Source organism: Cebus imitator, unplaced genomic scaffold, assembly GCF_001604975.1.
Source record: "Cebus imitator isolate Cc_AM_T3 unplaced genomic scaffold, Cebus_imitator-1.0 Scaffold53, whole genome shotgun sequence".
Taxonomy (NCBI): Eukaryota; Metazoa; Chordata; class Mammalia; order Primates; family Cebidae; genus Cebus; species Cebus imitator.
In genome coordinates, this window is record NW_016107368.1 from 7,296,443 (window position 1) to 7,314,811 (window position 18,369).

The 18,369-nt window shown below is 44.2% G+C and overlaps 1 long non-coding RNA gene across 1 annotated transcript in view; it reads right to left on the reverse strand.

Moving 5' to 3' along the window:
- The window catches only part of LOC108304172, a 22,350-nt gene continuing 3,981 nt past the window's right edge, over positions 1 to 18,369 (reverse strand). The window contains exons 2-3 of the long non-coding RNA XR_001825147.1: positions 9,134 to 9,294; positions 1 to 302 (exon numbers count right to left, since the gene is read on the reverse strand). This is a non-coding gene — a long non-coding RNA (uncharacterized LOC108304172). The remainder of the gene's footprint in view (positions 303 to 9,133; positions 9,295 to 18,369) is intronic.

Consider the following 18,369-nt stretch of genomic DNA (forward strand, 5'->3'; position numbering starts at 1 on the left):
ATAGGTCCAAATAGTTTAAAGTGATTAATCAAACTTACAAACTGCTAAACAGAATATGTCTTTTTCTTCCACCTTGACAAATATACCTCCATAATGACTTGGACACCCAGAGCTGAATCTAGAACTTTCTTTCCCACTGGAGGTGTCAGCATGGGAAGATCCAGTCCTCAGCTCTGAAGGGGACAGTTTGGTGAGGGAAAACTGTCTGGCAGGTGACTGCAGGCTCTTCATAGACCTCTTCCTTGGGTCCATGGACACCTCACATGGTGGTCTCTCTTGCCCGGTCTAGGGGTGACACTGCCCTGGAAGATAGGGTAACTGCAAGGAAGCCTGTGAGTAGTTGCCCAATCTATGGTATATGCAAACAATTGAGTTCAGTGCACTCACCTATATCATTAAGGTTGGAGGGATCCCAAAACCCTTCACAAAAGTGATTTCCCTAGGTGTTAAAGAGTGGATGGACCTGAGAAGGAAGGCTTAGACCCCCAGGCAGGGAAGTGTTCGAGCCATCTGGCTAGCACAGGCATGGTGGGAAGGCATGTTGGAGTTCAGAATATAAGATGGAAAAGGAAGGTTGGAAACATGGTGGAGAGCCTGGGTTGCTCGACTGTGGGAGTGTTTTGAGCTGAACTGCACCCCCTTCTGAGATACTTATGTTGAAGTCCTAATCCCCAGTGCCTCAGAATGCAACCTGATTTGGAAATAGGGTTTTGCCAGTGCAGTCAATTTAGAATGAGGTCCTTGGCAAGTGGGTTGGGGGGAGGGAGTTAATCAAATATTACTGGTGTCTTTGTGAAAAAGGGGAAATTCAGACACAAGGACAGATGCAAACATGGAGAAAGCCATTCAAAGGCAGAGGCAGAGGTCAGGGTGATGCGTTCACATGCCAAGGAACCCAGAGGCTGCTGGCAAACCCCCAGGAGAGAGACCTGCACAGGTTCTTTCTTACAGTCTCAGAAGGAACTGAGCCTGCTGACACCTCGACCTTAGACTTGCAGCCTCCAGATCTGTGAGATGATAATCTCTGTGGTTTAAACCGCCAGGCCGTGGTGCTGTCACGGCAGCCCTAGCTGACTGACGCTGGGAGTTTGCCTGTGTTCTGCAAAGAATGGCGAACCATGAGAGGAACACAGAAGTGACATGTGGAAGTCACTTTCTGGGATGATTAGTGTGGCAGGTGTGAACGAGGTGGAGGGAGCATGGGTGGAGTCAGCAATGGTGTCTGGCTGGTCTCCTGGCCTCAGCGGTAGCAGGGTCTGTGGCTCCCTGCGGGTGGAGGGATGTGAACACCAGCCATGGCTGGGGCAGTTCCTGTCTGCTCATTGCCCTCCACCATGACCCTTAGGACTCTGGCAAAGGGCAGAGCTGGCAATGACAGTGTTTATAGCAAGCATAAGGCCTTGGCAATGCAGAGCGGCTCAGCACACCAGCAGCATCACAGCCGCTGGTCCCTTAGCCTACAATTGCCTTCTCTGTGGATGTGGTGATGGGAGTACCAAAAACCCTTCCATAAAGCAGGCCATGTAGGACGGCCTCAGATCTTCAATAGCACAGGATTCAGGGATGTCTTACTGCAAGGTCAGTGCAATGAGAACGAGGCCTGGCAGAGAAGGGAGAAACCACAATGGTATCTTACTGAGCTTGCACTGTCACAGGCTTACCATGAGGGTTAAGGCCACTTGCCTCCACCCAATAAGCAAATAACTTGGGTTGACTCCCAGTGCCTGTTAGAAAATCAACTTTATATTCTCTGTCTTCACATGAACCTTTAAGAGGAGGGGGTTATGTGAGGGTGGGTGGTATGAGGAGAGAGTTTGCAACACTCTCCTGAAGACAGGGAAGAATCAGTAAGAATGGATTTCACAGCAAGAGCAATATCAGCATTTGTATCGTCCCTGCCCAATGAGCCTCTCTGACCTCCATCACTGTAACAGTCACCGGATGTGGCAGAAATCTGATGATGCCTTGGAAACATAGGACTGAACATCTCAGGGTTTCGAAAAACCAAGATTTAGTTCTAGTCCATGAAACACGACAATGCACGTCAGCAAGGCTCTCTGCTCATCCCTGCTGCTCAGAGGCCAGGCCCAAAGGCAGCAGGTTGAATGCTGGCCATGTGGCAGGCATGAGACCTCTGTATGGCCTCACATTGAAAATCAAATGAACATCCTTGAGGTACTGTCTGTTCCCAACTCATGGCCACAATGAGTCGTGTGGCACACCAACGCCCCAGCAAAGCCAGAAGTAGCTAGCTTTTGAGTCTTCCTCATGGAGAACAGAGAGCAGCAAGGTTTGGTGATCAACATGGACGACTTCCCCACCAACCTGCAAGGTGGGCATTATCCACTTACTCACACATGAGTCTCAGAGGAGCTACGTGACTTGCCTGAGTAAACATCTAAACTCAGACCAATGGATTTTTTTAAAGTGTATCTTTTCATTCTAATTTGCTTTGTTCTCTCTCTGTCTCTCTCTCTCTCTCATGCACACACACACACACGCACTTCATACGTATACCCATATTTTCTCATCTCCTTTCCTTTTCATTGTGTTTGGGCAAAACAGGATTCCTAAGCTTTAGATGGCTCTCATTCCTCTGGAGGTTGTTCTGTACTGAGATGTGCATCTTTACAAATTGAAACTGATCTTGAAAGACTCGAAATACTGAACTCAAAATAGTTCAGTTCAAAGTGCTGTCAACATGAGAAATAATAAGAAGACTCTGATTCTGCCGAATATCTAGGAGTGCCATAATTTTGTAGCATCAAAGAAATTAAGAGTGAAAATAGAACAAGGCTTAACTCTTGCAAATGTTCACTCTTTGTATAGTAAAAGCCTTGTGGCTTGGTTCTTTGGGCAATTATGTCATTCCCCACAGGACTAACTGTCTGGTTGAAGTGCTGTTTTAAAGCTAAGCTTTTCGTAGATGTGACGGGGTTTTAATTTCAAGGTAGCAAATTGTTACGAATGATGAAATCCAAGCCAACATATGAAATATTAGGAGGATTTGTGCTTTAATGTGTAAGCTCCATTGTCAAGGAACCAAAGGCAGTGAGGGAGGATGACTCAGAAAATACATATTCTGAATAATCCTGACATCAGAGAGAGCTGACAGGAAAATGCCTTTGATTACTAGAGGACAATTTGGGAAAATATCAGCTGTCTATTCTTGCCAGAATTGCAAAGGATTTTGAAAAGATCCTTTTGGTTGGAGTGGTGTGAAGGGAAACAAAACCAGGGTGGGATGGTGAGTGAAACTCTTCCAAGAAGGATTGCTGTGAAATGCCAGAGAGATGAAAAAGTAGTGAAGGGGAAGGTGTTGTTGAGGAAGGAGTCCATTTTTTTTTTAATGAGTAATATTAGACCTTGTATTTTATGACTTCAAGTGAAATAAAGAGACCTAACTTCTGTTTAGGTCTCTTTATGGTCCCATTTTTAAATCTCATGTGTGTCTTAGATAGTGTTATGTTTGTTTCACTCGCCAAATATGGTTTTTAAAACTCACAGACGAAAGTCTAGTCTTGTTCGTGCCTGCCTTTTCTACCCTTCCTTCCTCCTTTCTGATACTCCACAATTCTTCCTTTCAGCTTTTCCTCTCTGCTTGAACAGCTGCCTTTAGCAGTCATTCAAGGTAGGTCTTTTAGAGACAAATTATTTAGTTGTCCTTTATAGGAAAAGGTCTTTATTTTCCTGAAGGATAATTGTAGTGGGTTTAGATTCATCGTTGACAATTCTTTTCTTTCAGTCCTTGAAAAATGCTGTACCACTTTCTTCTGGCCTCTGTGGTTTCTGATGAGAAATCTGCTGTCATTTGAGTGGGTGTTTTCCTACAGGGATGCATCATTTCTCTCCCTCTGCTTTTAAGATTTTCTTCTGTGTCTTTAGATTTCAAAAGTGTAATTATGACATATCTCAGCTTGGATTTCTTTTGCTGTATTCTATTTGGAATTGGTTGATCTTTTGAACAAATCCCAAAGTATGTAAACTAAGAAAGAATATCCAAAGACATAATAGCAGAAAACTCCCCCAAATTTGGCAAAATATTTAAACCTTTGTTTATGTAAACAAAATGTATAAACCTTATGTCTTTGAATACTCTGTCACCCCCACACTCTCCTGAGACTCCCAAAATATGAATGTTGGATCTTTTTTCAGAGTCCCACATGTTCCTGAGGCTCTCTTTATTTTCTTTTTTCTGGTTTATTTTCTTTCTGTTGTTCAGATGAGGTAAATTCTACTGCTCAGTCTTCAAGGCCACTGCCTGACACACTGGCAGACTGCAGATGGGGGAACGTGAATAGGATTGATCCATAGGATCATTACTTATTTGAGGTTTGTAGTCATGATTTAAGATGAAACCAGTCAGTCTGGTAGAGTGATAGTTTTAAAATCAAGTTCTGCTTGGATGCAGACAGAAGGAAGAAAGATACTTACACTAAAGCAGGTTAGGGTTGGGCAGGGAATTCCACTGGAGTAGAGGGCATCGGGAAGTTGATTGTGATGAAAGTCCACAGAGGAAGTGAAGGGATCGTCGAATGGAAGATCTCAGTGAAGTCTAAATTGCTTTGCAACTGAAAGAATAGGAGGCGATACTCAAGTTTTGAGTGCTCAGAGTTGAGACCTTATATATTGGTGAGCATAAGACTCCAGATATGATGGAGGAGTGACTGGTGGAAGTGGGAGAGAGGAGAATGTAGATGAAGAGGAAGGAGTGGCAGAGGAGTAGATATCTGGCCAACCACAAAACCACCAGTATCATTTATCTTCCAAATGGGGAGGCATGAGGATGAAAGTGGTGCTGATGACAATTACCCCAGGACAATAGGCCTAAGCTGGGCACTCCAAGAGAAACCATGACATATGGCCACCCTAAGCATCCGCGAGGTTGGCAACGCCAGTGTAGAAGATCATCAGAATGTAGATGATGATCAGGACAAAGTGTGCACAAGGCTGTGGCTGGATCTAGTGTCTGAAATGACTGAGAAGGACCAAGTAAGGAGACAGTGGCAACGACAAGGCAGGGGATGGCAGAGGCCAGTGAGACACATCCTTGAGCATCAGGACTTCTGGTTAGGACAGAGGGAGAAGAAAGGCTTGGAAGGAACAGCAAGAAAGAGGAGAAACCAACTCCACTTCCTGATCCTGATGTAGGCAGCATGTGGGAAAGAAAAACCAACAAACCTGTGTCTGCAGGGACAGGATGTTCCCAGAGAACAGCCAGGTGTCAAAAGATGAGAGAAAAGATCAGAGGAGAGCTTGACAGGCACAGAGCAGAATCCTGGGGATGTGCGCTTGACTCAGGCTGGCCAGAAGATGGGGGTGGAGGGGAGTGATGTGCCATAGGGTCACATTAGAACTTGCACAGGGGGCACGACATTCGGAGTGGAACCCTAGGATGTCTGTCAAGGATGTATGTAGACTGGGATGAAGGCATGTGGGCAACAGACGGGATTGACCAATCTGAATGCTGAGCTCAGTCGTGTGGCTCCTATCATGTTGAGGAGAAGCGAGGTGGTGACCACCAGAAGAGCCCATGCTGTTGTGAAGGCTCAGGGTGATGGGTTCCAGAGTAATCCTGGCCTTCTCTATGCCATTTCTTAACTCAGTATTTTTCTTTAAATTCTACAGGGAGACTACTTGGGGGTCCGAGGAGGGAGGGGCACTTGTGTCCAAAAGGTTGAGGCTGCCGTGAGCAGTGACGGCACCAGTATACTCCAGCCTGGGTGACATGGCGAGACCTTGCCTCAATAATAATAAAAATATATATTATTGTTATTCTAAGGTGATGTTCAGTTTCTGTTTTGTTCTCCAGGGATATTTTGGTCCATCTTTAAGTGAGCTATTGTGTCAAACACATCCTCCTTGCCTTCAGGCTTTATTTTCTTAGAATTTGAGGATTTAAGAATCACATGTTGCAGCAATATAACCAAAAGACAAGCTTTAAGTAAGCCTACAGGATGCCATTGTCTGGCTGACTGAATACACGTAAATGCTCTGAGAAGCCTTTATATCACCACCAGGCAGAGAGCGGCTACGGAGAAACTGCAAGATGGAAGGTGTTCATTAACAAGACGTCAGCATGCCGGGCTGCACAATAAAAAGGAGTATTGATGTCTTCCATCCAGTGCACCTCTCAAGAGAAATCAGAATAAATAAAACCTTCTCTTTCTGGCTCCAGATAAAAATTTTCTGATTTCCCGAATCATATTTGAAGGGAACAAGGCAGGGTAAGTTCTGTTAGTCCCCATAATGTGGTCAGAACTTGGTGAGCGGTCAGAAGGAAGGGGATGCAGTTTCCAGGAGGGGCCTGAGAGCTGCTCATTCCTGACGTCTGGCCTGTGTAGATGGCAGCCTCTCAGATAATGGTTGTGAATGAAGCTAGTTTATGATGCTGCTCTCAAAACAAATCTCTTTCCACCTGCCTCTCCTCCCTAAGTCGTTGAAGACAGTTATTAGGCACTCCTAAATCCTGAGTGTTCTTCTTCTAACCTTGTGAAAAAAGTTATAAAACAGGAAGCTGTGAATATTTAAGAACAAAAAGTTATTTTAGCTAAATTTTTAAACATTTCTTCATGTTTATTTAATTTTAAAAGAAGCCCTCCATCATTGCCGTTAGTTGCTCCCAACTCCGAAGCCTGCTCAGTGTTTGTGACAGCTGCTGACAGATTGTCCCTCCAGATGGATTAGTAGGCTTATAGATGGCACTCATCCTTCCAAATGATTTAATCGTCTAGCCATATACACCAACTTCATATGAATGAGATGATGGCAATTCTAAAGGTGCCTGTTACCTGGGCATCCACTTCCAATGCCCACGTGACCCTATTGCTCTGAGGAGGTGTCAGGCACTGGGAATTCAAAGATGGAATACGCAGCCCCATTCCCACCATCTGGTGAAGGCGCACACCTGCTTTGTGGTTCCTGTCCTAAGTGTCTTTCTGGGACCCAGTTTTAATGACCACATGGAATCCCATTGCTTGTGTACTAATTTCCAATGTTCCCTCTTTAAACTGTAGTCTAGCTACACTTAACTCCTTATATGGTTCCATCTCTATTATATTTCATCTATCCAACCCTTTTGTATAAGAAGGCAGGTTATGAATGAATTCAATGTAAACAGATAACTCCCAATACAACTTGATAACTGCTATAATAAATGAATGCCTGGAGAGATTTCAGAATCCTGGGGACTTGCACTAGACTCAGGCAGGAGATTAGGGAGTATCTTCCATAAGGATTTGATATAAATGAAGAATTGTGTGTAAAGGGTCAGCTCTTGAAGAAACACTTTCATGTTGTAGTAGCTGGGAGCACTTCCAGATGGGTGATGTATATGGCTGAGGTAAGCAAATGGCAAGGTGGGAGTCTGGATTGAAGGACAGAGCTCTGATCACAATCAGCCCTAAATGCCATTGTTAGAAAATATAAATATTGTCCAAGGGTGGAGGGGAGTCGCTGAAAAGATGCCATGCAGAAGGGTGGCATCATCAGATCTGCACCTTGGGAAAATCCTTGACATCAAAGGTGGAAGGAAAGAGAACGATTCATTTGCCATTGCAGAAATCACTTAAGAATTCATGTGGTACTTGTATGCCAGGTAGTGATGGGGTAGATAATTGGGACCAGCCCCAATTGGGATTGGGATGCACTCCAAGGAATGCACCCTAGGTTTGTCAGACACGTAGCAGGGAGTGGAACCGCAGTGTGTCCTGCAGGCAGCGGTGTTACCATGATCCACTTCAAGCTAGGAACCACCTAGTGTCTCCCAAGTGACAAATGGGGAAAAGTGTGCTCTGTATTAATGTCCTGGAACCCTGCACAACAACCACTGTGCTTCACTGCATGGATGAATCTCAAACTCATAAATGTGAATGAAAAACGAAATGAAAATCAAGGAATAGAATACATACTGCTCACAGAGAGGGAAACCCAGAGCACATGTGTCAGAGAGGAAACTAGGAGGAAAGTAAGGAAGTGATCACTTTTTCTTTTTTTTTTTTTTTTTTTTTTTTTTGTGGTAGAGTTTTGGTCTGTCTTGGCCAGGACTGTCTTGATCTCTTGACCTTGTGATCCACCTGCCTTGGCCTCCCAAAGTGCTGGGATCATAGGCGTGAGCCTGGAAGTGATCACTCTTAAACCGGAATAGGGGTTTGCCTTCAGAAGAAGGAAGGGGATGTTACCCAGAAGAGAAAACTCAGAAGCTTTCAGAGTTCAAGGAATGTTCTTTTGCTTGACCTGAGGACTGGTTTATTCTGAGGTTGGCGAAAAAAAAAATTACATTTGCAACAACCTAATATATATGTGAATTTTATACTATTTTCTTGAGTGTTGTATTTCACAATTATTGTAAATTTTTTTATAAATGTGGATGGTAAGAAAGGGTGGAAACCTGTCATAAGATAATGGAATGATATGTTTTAGCAAGAGAATCCGTCGGGTTGAGTGGGTGACCGATGGAATCGAGAGGCTAGGGAGCAGCACCTGGCATCACCCCCAGGTGTGTTGTTAACAGTAGTGGGGTGGCAGCTTTGCTCACCACACATGAGTTCTAGAAGGAGTGAGTCTAGTGGGCTCAAACAGGAAATCCTGAGTTAGGTTTTAGACTTGTCTAGATCCAGATGCTCAGGTCTGCTAAGAAATTGGATACTGGCCTAGGGCTGGAAACACAAGTATGGTTGGGAGTTTTGGATTTGAGAAGCATCAGCATTGGCAATCAATGTAAGACATCAAGAATGCAAAGGTCTAAAAAGTGTGTGTGTGTGTGTGTGTGTGTGTATGTGTGTGTGTGTGTGTGGTCTAGATTTATTAATAGAAAAATACGAAAAATCAGCATGAAAACCTCTTGAAGAACTTCTCAAGTCTAAACTTCTAGTTTGTAGTGGAATGGTGGAGACAAAAACCGTAGATTACAGAGCTAGAAATAAAGGATCAAAGTGAAAGAGAACAAAATAAGTAGCTGCTTTTGAAGGTCCCTAAAGGGAAAGAGAGGGGAGGTGCCTATGAAGGGGCATGAGTTCTCAGGAGAGTTCCTTCTGGTCTGTCTTTAGCTACAGCAGATGCTGCTGCTGCTGGGCAGGGAAGACGATGATGCAGCACGATCCCTTGCAGGGACAGGAAAAGATGGAATCCAAACCTCCGGTGCGGGCGCTCCTCACATAGGAAGAGAAACACCCGCCTACTGCAAGGAGAGGAGAGGGGGACAGCAGCAGGACAGTCCCTGCGAGAGCAGGAAATGGGGTCTTAAACCTTTCCAGCTGATTTTAGACGGCTGCAGAAGCACAGAATGTTGAACTCCTAGGTGATAAAATCAGCAGCTTAAACGACCTTGGGCAATTTTACTTCCTTCCAACCTCAACTCTGCGTACTTCCAACATCACGATTTATGCGAATTGCCACTTTGTAAGGGAAATGAATCTTTGGGAAAAGAAATGGCGCAGCATCAATGGTGACCCAACTGATGTTACTAAAATTCAAATATTTAAGTTTTACGAAACACCAGTGTGGTCAAAGAAGAAATATGCACTGTAAAAAGCAGCAGATTTCACTTTAAAATATGAAACATTAAAAGAAGAAATGAATAGCATTGTGTCTGCTCTTTCTTGCTTGCTTGCTTTCTCTCTCTTCCTCTCACTCTCCCTCCTTCCCTCCCTTCCTTCCCTCCTTCCCTCCCTTCCTTCCTTACTTCCCTCCTTCCCTCCCTTCCTTCCCTCCTTCCCTCGCTTCCTTCCCTCCTTCCCTCCCTTCCTTCCCTCCTTCCCTCCCTTCCTTCCTTCCTTCCCTCCTTCCCTCCTTCCCTCCCTCCCTTCCTTCCCTCCTTCCCTCCTATCCTCCCTTTCTTCCCTCCCTTCCTTCCTTTCCTTTCCTTCCTCACTCTCTCCTTCCTTCCGTCCTTCCTTCCTCCTCCCTTTCTTCATCTTTCACTTCATTTCTTTTTGTTTTTACAGGGCGCACATTGTTCCAAATTTTCCCTTGAAGTCTATTATCAGGTTTGCAGTTGACATGTACAGAAAAGAGAATTGATAACCTCAGGAGAAAACAGATGCTTATGACTGTCTCATAAGCATTGCTGTCCCCAAATTAATTAGACCAGGAAGCTCATAGGCTGACAGCTTATCTACCTTTTAATTCTGACCAGGATAAGACTGAAATTCCTTTGAGAGAACAGGGGCGAGGGTGGCACTGAATGTATTACAAACGACCCACCATTTGATGTGTTACCAAATCACTTTGTCAATGTTTATTCACCTTGGATGAAGTGTACTGCATACAAAACACATACACTTAATTACTGGAAGTTTGGAATCGAGGGGTAAATCTTCATGCATTCATCTGCCATGATTTTGGAAAACAAAAACAAAGCAAAAATTCTCGTACTGAAAACAGTTTAGAAACCAAAATAATCACGTTTTCAGAAAACAGACCCACTGTGTTGTAGAATTACAGGTAATTTTAATTTACTTCTTTATGCTTTTAATTATTATCCGATTTTCTTTTTCAGCAAGCATGTATTACTTGTATAACGGAAAGAAAGAAAAATAAAGCAACTACAGTAGCCATGTTCTGGATTACCTTCCATTCAACCAACCCAGTCAGACGCCCCACTGATTCTCCAAGATGTCTGCACGCCTGTGTTCCAATCAACTGGGCTGCTGTTGTCCCAGCCTCATAGAGCCCCTATATTTCAATTTGGAAAAGCAAAAACAAAAAAAAGAAGTGACCAACACCTACTGTAGTGCTTCTACATGTTTTCATTTGCACAAACGCAAAATGTGCTGACATGCACCCACACTTTTGGGCTCACATGCATGGACTTCAGCAGCTGAATGGTGTGCTTAGTGTGCAGGATATTAGCACAGAAGCGTGCAGCAGGCAGAAGAGCCCTGCATACAGCCAGAGTCTCCTGCCAGCTGAGGACACCAGGTGAATTGGCAAGAAAGCCGATGCCACATCTAAAGCCCTGATGGTGCCAGGGTGATGTTCTCCAGTACTCACCAGCCGCCCTTCCCACATCTGGCTGGAGCATAGCAAGCACCTGAACATATCCAGCTTACATCTGTGAAGGACTTGAAGGACCATGCTAACGGAGTTCACCGTCTGGGCATATTTCCGCATCAACACCCAGGAAGCCCTCAATTTAGGCTTCCCAAGAGCCAGTTGTGTTTCTGCTAAACCCACTTATGCTATTTCTACTTGATATTTGTATTAATTCCGGTAAGTCAATAATAATGGTAATAAGTACTGAATGAGTGCTTACTACGTGCAAGGCTAGCAAAATTCATTAAATGCTCATAGCAATTCTACTGTGTATGTACTATTATCCACCCCCCTTTTTTTCAGATATAGCACATCTGAAAGTAACAGGCCTTAATTCACATGGGGTGCCAGGTTCAGAACCCAAGATGTCTGATTCTGAGTTTCCCCCGAAACACCATGGAGAACAGAGTTGAAGCAGTTGGGCTGGGTTGCATTTTTCCTTCTATTATGGGAGGGTGAAGGGATGGTCCTAGAGGAAATAAATTAAGGCATAATTCTGGGCTTTGGGGAAAATAGACTAATACTATTTGCTTGGAGAATACCTGTCTGTGCAATACTTCCAGCAAGAAATCCATGGCTTACAACTGCTTGCACAATCAATTTACGTTCATGCAGCATGGCTCCTGGGCAGAGGTCACATAGGACTCCCTTCTATAGAGCATCAGATGAACTCATAACTTAAGCTTCCTCCTGTTATGTACTACATTTGTTTTTGCATCTCCTGCAGCTTGCGGTTAATTCTCTTAGTCTTCTTACCATTCAGTTGAACAGTTCAGCAAATACCTGTCTTTACTGCACCCCTCCTTCCCACCCTGCTCTCTGCAAGTCCTGCTCCCATCTTCCAATCCTGAGGTCCAACGTCTGTTTCTAGGTTTGTGAAATTTCTAAAAGCTCTTCTGGCTTCTGGGCCTCTTGACAGCCTGCTTCTGTCCAAGACGAGGATGTTCTCGGCCTCTTCCCTCACACCAAACTGGCAGATGTTCCAAAGTAAAAAGCAGCCCATTAAAGCTCCCCTCCATGCCACCACACTCCTCCCAGATGCAGGCTCTGAGAAAGGGGTTCCTGTGAGCTGCCTCTATGGCTCTTCAGGACATTTCAACAGAGTCTTACATTTTATCTGGCTTTTTCAGTGGCTCTGGGCAAGAACATTGATCTGCTATAAACTAGTTTATCATATTCAGAAGTAGAACTCCTATATTTCTTTCTTTCTCTTCCTTCCTTCCTTCCCTCCCCCTTCCTTCCTTCTTTCCTTCCTTCCTTCCTTCCTTCCTTCCTTCCTTCTTTCTTTTCTTTCTTTCTTCCTTCCTTTCTTCCTTTCTTTCTTTCTTTGTTTTGAGATGTAGTCTCACTCTGTTGCCCAGGCTGGAGTCCAGTGGTGCAATCTTGGCTCACTGCAACCTCCACCTCCTGGGTTCAAGTGACTCTCCTGCCTCAGCCTCCCAAGTAACTAGGATTGCAGGTGCGCACCACCACGCCCAGCTAACTTTCGTATTTTTAGTAGAGACGACGTCACCATATTGGCCAAGCTGGTCTCAAACTGCTGAACTTGTGAGCCGCCCTCCTCAGCCTCCCAAAGTGCTAGGATTACAGGTATGAGCCACCATGCCAGGCCCCTATATTTCAGTTTGGAAGAACAATAACAAAAAAAGAAGTGACTTACACCTACTGTAGTGCTTCTACATGTTTTCAGTTGCACAAATGAAAATGTATTTCATTTTCAGTCTTTTTGTTGATACAAGGTTATTGTTCTTGTTTTGAAAAACTCACATGATCTTATTATTCCTAAAAATAGACAATTACTCTAAGAAGTCATGAATTGGTAGGGCTGAAAGGAAACTTGGGGAAATTTAATAAAATTTTCTCATTTTTAAGGTAAGAACTGATGGCCTTAAAAGACAGACAATTGAAGCATGAGAAAGCCTTAGATTTTTCTTCTGCTTCTCTAGCTTTCAAGTACTTTCTTTCTCTTCCTATCTTATGACTTCAAACATTTGGAAAAATAGTTCATATGGGTAATGAATGAAGTTATCATGTGACTTAGAAAAATGGAGGGTGGATCCCAAATAGAACGTCCCCATACTTCTGGGCTATTTTGCTCATGCTGCTGTCCAGACACCCCTGGGATGGTCAAACAGAGTGGCCACTGAGCACCTCCACCTGCAGACATTTGTTCACACAAGAGATCCTCTAACCTATAGGTTTAGAGGAAATCAAAGGTGCTAGAGCCAGCCAGCATTCTGCAGTTCCTGGACTTGGGAGCAGGAGGGGAACTCAAGCAAACAAAAATGGGTTGTGTGTCCTGGACCTACCTAAGCCCACTGTGCTGGGGATCATGACAAAGTGTTCTAGACTAAAAGAAACAAGAAAGAAAGGCATCATCTTCATCTCCTCCCTCCCTTACCTCCTACATCCAGTTCCCCCTTCCAAGCTCCATTGGTTTTAATTGCAAAATGTATCTCAGATTCAACCACTTTTCCCAAGTGCCGCCGCTGCCACCTTCTTGTCACAGTAGCCACCTAATGGCCTTCTGCTTCCGTTCCTGTTCCCCTTCAAATTATTCTTCTCCTACATTACTATTTGGTAACATACCTACAGTCTCGCCACAGCCTCGCTTAAATCCTTCAGAACATACCTTGCATGTGGAATATACTCCGAGTTCACACCTTGGTCTACCCATTCTTCTTCATGCCCATCTCATGCCACGGTCCCTGCAGTTCACTGTGCCCCTGGCATGCCCGCTTCTTCCGTGCCTTCTGATTGCCCTTTTCCAATTCATCATGTTTTCTCTAATGGGAAGCCCTGCACCCAGTCCAAAAGCACCCATGTGCATGCCTGGGTCCACAGCCTGGCACCTTCAGCTGAACTATCAGCTTCTCAGTATGCCAGCCTTGACCCTCTCTTTGTCTCTGTCATTGACGTGGCTCAATTTTTTCAGAGCCTGTCTCTTACTCCTACTCCTTCACTTTACATTCTGTCTAAGCCATTCATTCTTCATAATGGCAGGATCATGTCCGTTTTATCTCCTTCTGTGAAACAAGCCCCTGGTCACCTGGCATGCACTAGGTATTCTCTAACTGAATGCACTTGTGGGTAAATACATGCATGAAGATATGGGAGAATGTTTTTTTCACCTCCAGAGTTGATTGGATTGAATAAAGCTTTCTTCCAGAAATACTGTTCAAAGGTCTGGAATGACTAGCCAAAAGATGGAAGCAACCCAGGTGTCCATGGACAGATGGGTGGAGAAGTAAAATGTGTTCTGTTCATTCAATGGAATACTATTCAGCCCTTAAAAAGACAGAAATCCTGACATATGCTATGTAACATGGATGAGCCTTGAGGACATTATGCTCAGTGAAATAAGCCAGTCTCCAAATGACAAAGATTGTATGACTCTACTCATATAGAAAAGTCAAATTCATAGAGACAGAAAATCAAAGAGTAGTTTCCAGGGGCTGGGGGCAGTTGGGAACAGGTACTAGTATCTAGCAGACATAGAATTTCAGTCTTGCAAGGTGAGAGCATTCTGGGGATCAGTTGCACAGCAGTGTGAATAACCTTAATACTGCTCAACTGTGTATTTCAAAATGGTTAACATGGCAAATTCCACATCATGTGTATTTTGCCGCAATCATAACTACAAATCGTAAAAAACGTTCTACATGTTACGTGTTTGTAAGAACGTAGAGAAAGACATAGGTCTCCTGACCTGGAGAAGGAAGACTGAAAACGGATGAGAGGAATGTTAAACATTTCATTTATACTGCATAGACTGTTTGATGATTGCAATTTGTTTGTTCACATTTTTAGAAAGAAGTCCTCAGCAAAGCCACAGATCCCATGAAAAAGTGGCAGAGGCGCAAGGGGATCAGGTTTTAAATACATTCTTTTACTCTCTTACCAGTAAACACACTCGCAACTAATTTTTCACGACAGACCATGTCACCACACTGGATAGGCTCTCTTGGCCTAAAAATGCCTATTTTGGTCACTTATCATATGGGCTCTCCGGTGAAGAAAGAGACCTCTCACCCCTGTAGAGAGAAATAACTGTACTAGGCTCATTGAGTGACAATCCCCAAGTTGGAGAATATTCCTGAAGGGAAGCTTCAGGAAACTGCAGGCCGTTTTTTGCCCGATGCACTGATTAAAGCCCAATGCTCATGTAAGAGGAATAGAGTTCTAACCTGCCACCCCACTGAAAGAAAGAATCTCATTTCTCCAGAGAAATGTTACCTGCAGCGCAGAGTCTCCAGAACCAGCCGGCAGTGGATATTTGACATCTTCCAAGGGGAGCTTATACGTTTACTTGTTTGCTCAGGAGTTGGAAGATTCTATTCCACCCTGCTGTCTCAAAGGCAGTTTCAGGATGAGTGGATTTTTCTGCTAAACTGCTTAATATGATTTATTTGTTTTTGTTTTTGTTTGAGATGGATTCTGCCTCTTGTTGCCCACGCTGGAGTGCAATGGTGCAACCTCGACTCACTGCAACCTCCGCCTCCTGGGTTCAAGAGATTCTCTTGTCTCAGCTTCCCAAGTACCTGGGATGACAGGCATGCACTACCACACCTGGTTAATTTTGTATTTTCAGTAGAGACGGGGTTTCATCATGTTGGTCAGGATGGTCTCGAACTTCTGTCCTCAGGTGATCCACCTGCCTCGGCCTCCCAAAGCACTGGGATTACAATGTGAGCTACCGCACCCAGCCCCTTATCATGATCTATATATAGGCCGCTTGCCTGTGTAGAACTCCTGTGTAGCGATGACAGAGATTCTTGCAGCAGGATAACCTCTGGATTAGGAAGGAAGGGAGGGATGGAGGAAGGAATAATAACATGCACCAGATAAAGAGGCTGGAAAGGGGGATATGTCTGGACCAGTAATCATATAATAATCAGGATCTTTTAAGAAATCTTACAAAATAAGTATTGCGTAGCATAAGATGTATGGGAAAAAGAAGAAAATTAAACGATGCATCTAGATTCAGGCATCTACAAAATTGGTGGAAGCTTCGTTTATTCTGAAAATCTAAAAAAAATGATTTGTAAAATTTAAGAAGAAAAATCCCTTTGGAGTCTTAAAATTTTGTGTTAGCAATCGTTTAATTTCAAATTAGGTTAAAATGAGGAGTTATCGGGGTGACTTTTGTACTCCCAGATTTTCCCAACAACTGAGGTGTGTGTTTATTTTTAACACAATATTGAGAATTTATATTTTTCTAAAACTGCGTTTGATTTTCTCTATTTTCAAGATTGATTGTATTTTAGAAATCTTTATCCGTAGTTATATTTGCCTTTCATTTCTAATGTTGTTTATTTGTGACTTTCTGCCTTTTGATCTCCATTTTGCTAGGACTGGTCTGCGGACGCTTCCAGAGCTCACCTTACAAACTCCCTTCCTTCCCCTTCTCCTGAGTTTGCTGGTTGTTCATTTTCTGGTCTTCTGAGTTGGATCTTGGCCTGTGAATGTCCATATTTCTTTCCTTGTTCCGTGTTCCTCTCCACGCAACTCTAGCTACATCCCACACCCCCTGATGCAGGGGCATTTTCAGTGTCATTTAACGCTAAGTACTTTGCCCTCTCCAACTGCCGTGTAGCATTTTCAGTTTCATTGCAATAAACCAGGATTTTATGGCATGAGGTCTTGGTGTCTGCAGGACTCACACGTGTCTGGCTGCTCCCTCTTTGTTCAGCCCTTCACCCTCACCAAGCCCTGGTCTTCTCTTTGGGCCTCGTCTTGTTTTCCGCAGAGATGCCTGGACAGAGCCATGTGTCCTGGTGGTAGTGTTGGCCCACTGGGCAGGGTGCTCAGTCCCATCAGGGACGCGGCAGCACCCATAGCCCTGCCTTCATGGGACACATCCTCCTTCCTAGTGCCAACTAAAGATAAACTAATCAAGCTTTCAAAGAATTAAAGTGAGTTTTATTCGGAAGTCTTACTGAGGACTACAGACAGAGGCCAATTGCCTGGGAGCAGTTCTTTAGAGGGGATCTATCAATGGCTCTGGCCAGGGTTTCAGCCCATAGCTCAGATACAGGTGGTGAGGGTTCAGTACCAGCAAAATCCCATCAGACTTGCTAGAAAGTTACATTAAAGCAGAGCCAAATCAAGGCTTAAGAGTAAGAATACACTCATAGATGATAGATCACAGAGGCACAATCACTAACTGGTCAAACGTTATCTTCTTTTTTGAGACAGCGTATCCCTCTGTCACCCAGGCTGGAGTGCAGTGGTGCGATCATAACTCACTACAGCCTCGACCTCCTGGGCTCAAGTAATCCTCCCATCTCAGCCTCCTGAATAGCTGGGACTATAGGCATGTGCCACCACACCGGACCAGACATGATTTTATGTGTAGAAAATGCAGGGACTAGGATCATGTGCTTTTTGACTATAAGAATGTAGGGACTCCAGTGAGAGACATGGGTCTATCCTGTTTTGTCTTCAAAGCATCCCACCAGAGAGCTGCACGTTGTCACAGTGTCAGGGGCTTTGTAGAATTACGCTGGACAGTAGAAACTAGCAAACATGGCTTCTTACCTTTGCTACTGTGTCTCACAGCGGACAAGGCAGCTGTGTCCCTCTCTGAAGCCTGCCCGGCTGGACTTCATGCCCCGCCGGACTCCACACCCGACCAGCGCCTAGAGATTGGGGGCAGCTGCTGGAGTTTGCCAGCCCAGGGCTCAGTGCTCTTTCTGCTTTTCCTGCTGGACTATTGTGTGCGTTTTTGAGGGTGTCACATTTGATCCACATCTTCATGAATTTTTCACAGGAGGAGGGCCAGTGTGGAACTCCTGCTGCCCTGTGTTTACTGGAAAGTAAACCTAACAGCCACCTTCCCCTGCCTTCGCCTATTTGAGATCTCAGTAAGAATGGTAGTGTCTCTACACTGGGAACATCACTCTTCATTTGATTGATATACATTTTTTTGATGTTTATGGTTTTGTTTTATTTTAATTTTATTCCATTTATTATTTTGTGTAGCTCATACTTTTTTTCCCATTTATTTATTTTATTGCATTTTAGGTTTTGGGGTACATGTGAAGAACATACAAGATTGTTGCATAGGTACACACGTGGCAGTGTGATCCGCTGCCTTCCTCCCCATCACCTATGTCTGGCATTTCTCCCCATGCTCTCTCTCCCCAACTCCCCACCCCACACTGAGCCTCCCCTATTTCCCCCCAACAGACCCCAGTGTGTAGTGCTCCCCCCCATGTCCATGTGTTCTCATTGTTCAACATCCGCCTATGAGTGAGAACATGTGGTGTTTGATCTTCTGCTCTTCTGTCAGTTTACTGAGAATGATGGTTTCCAGGTTCATCCATGTCCCTA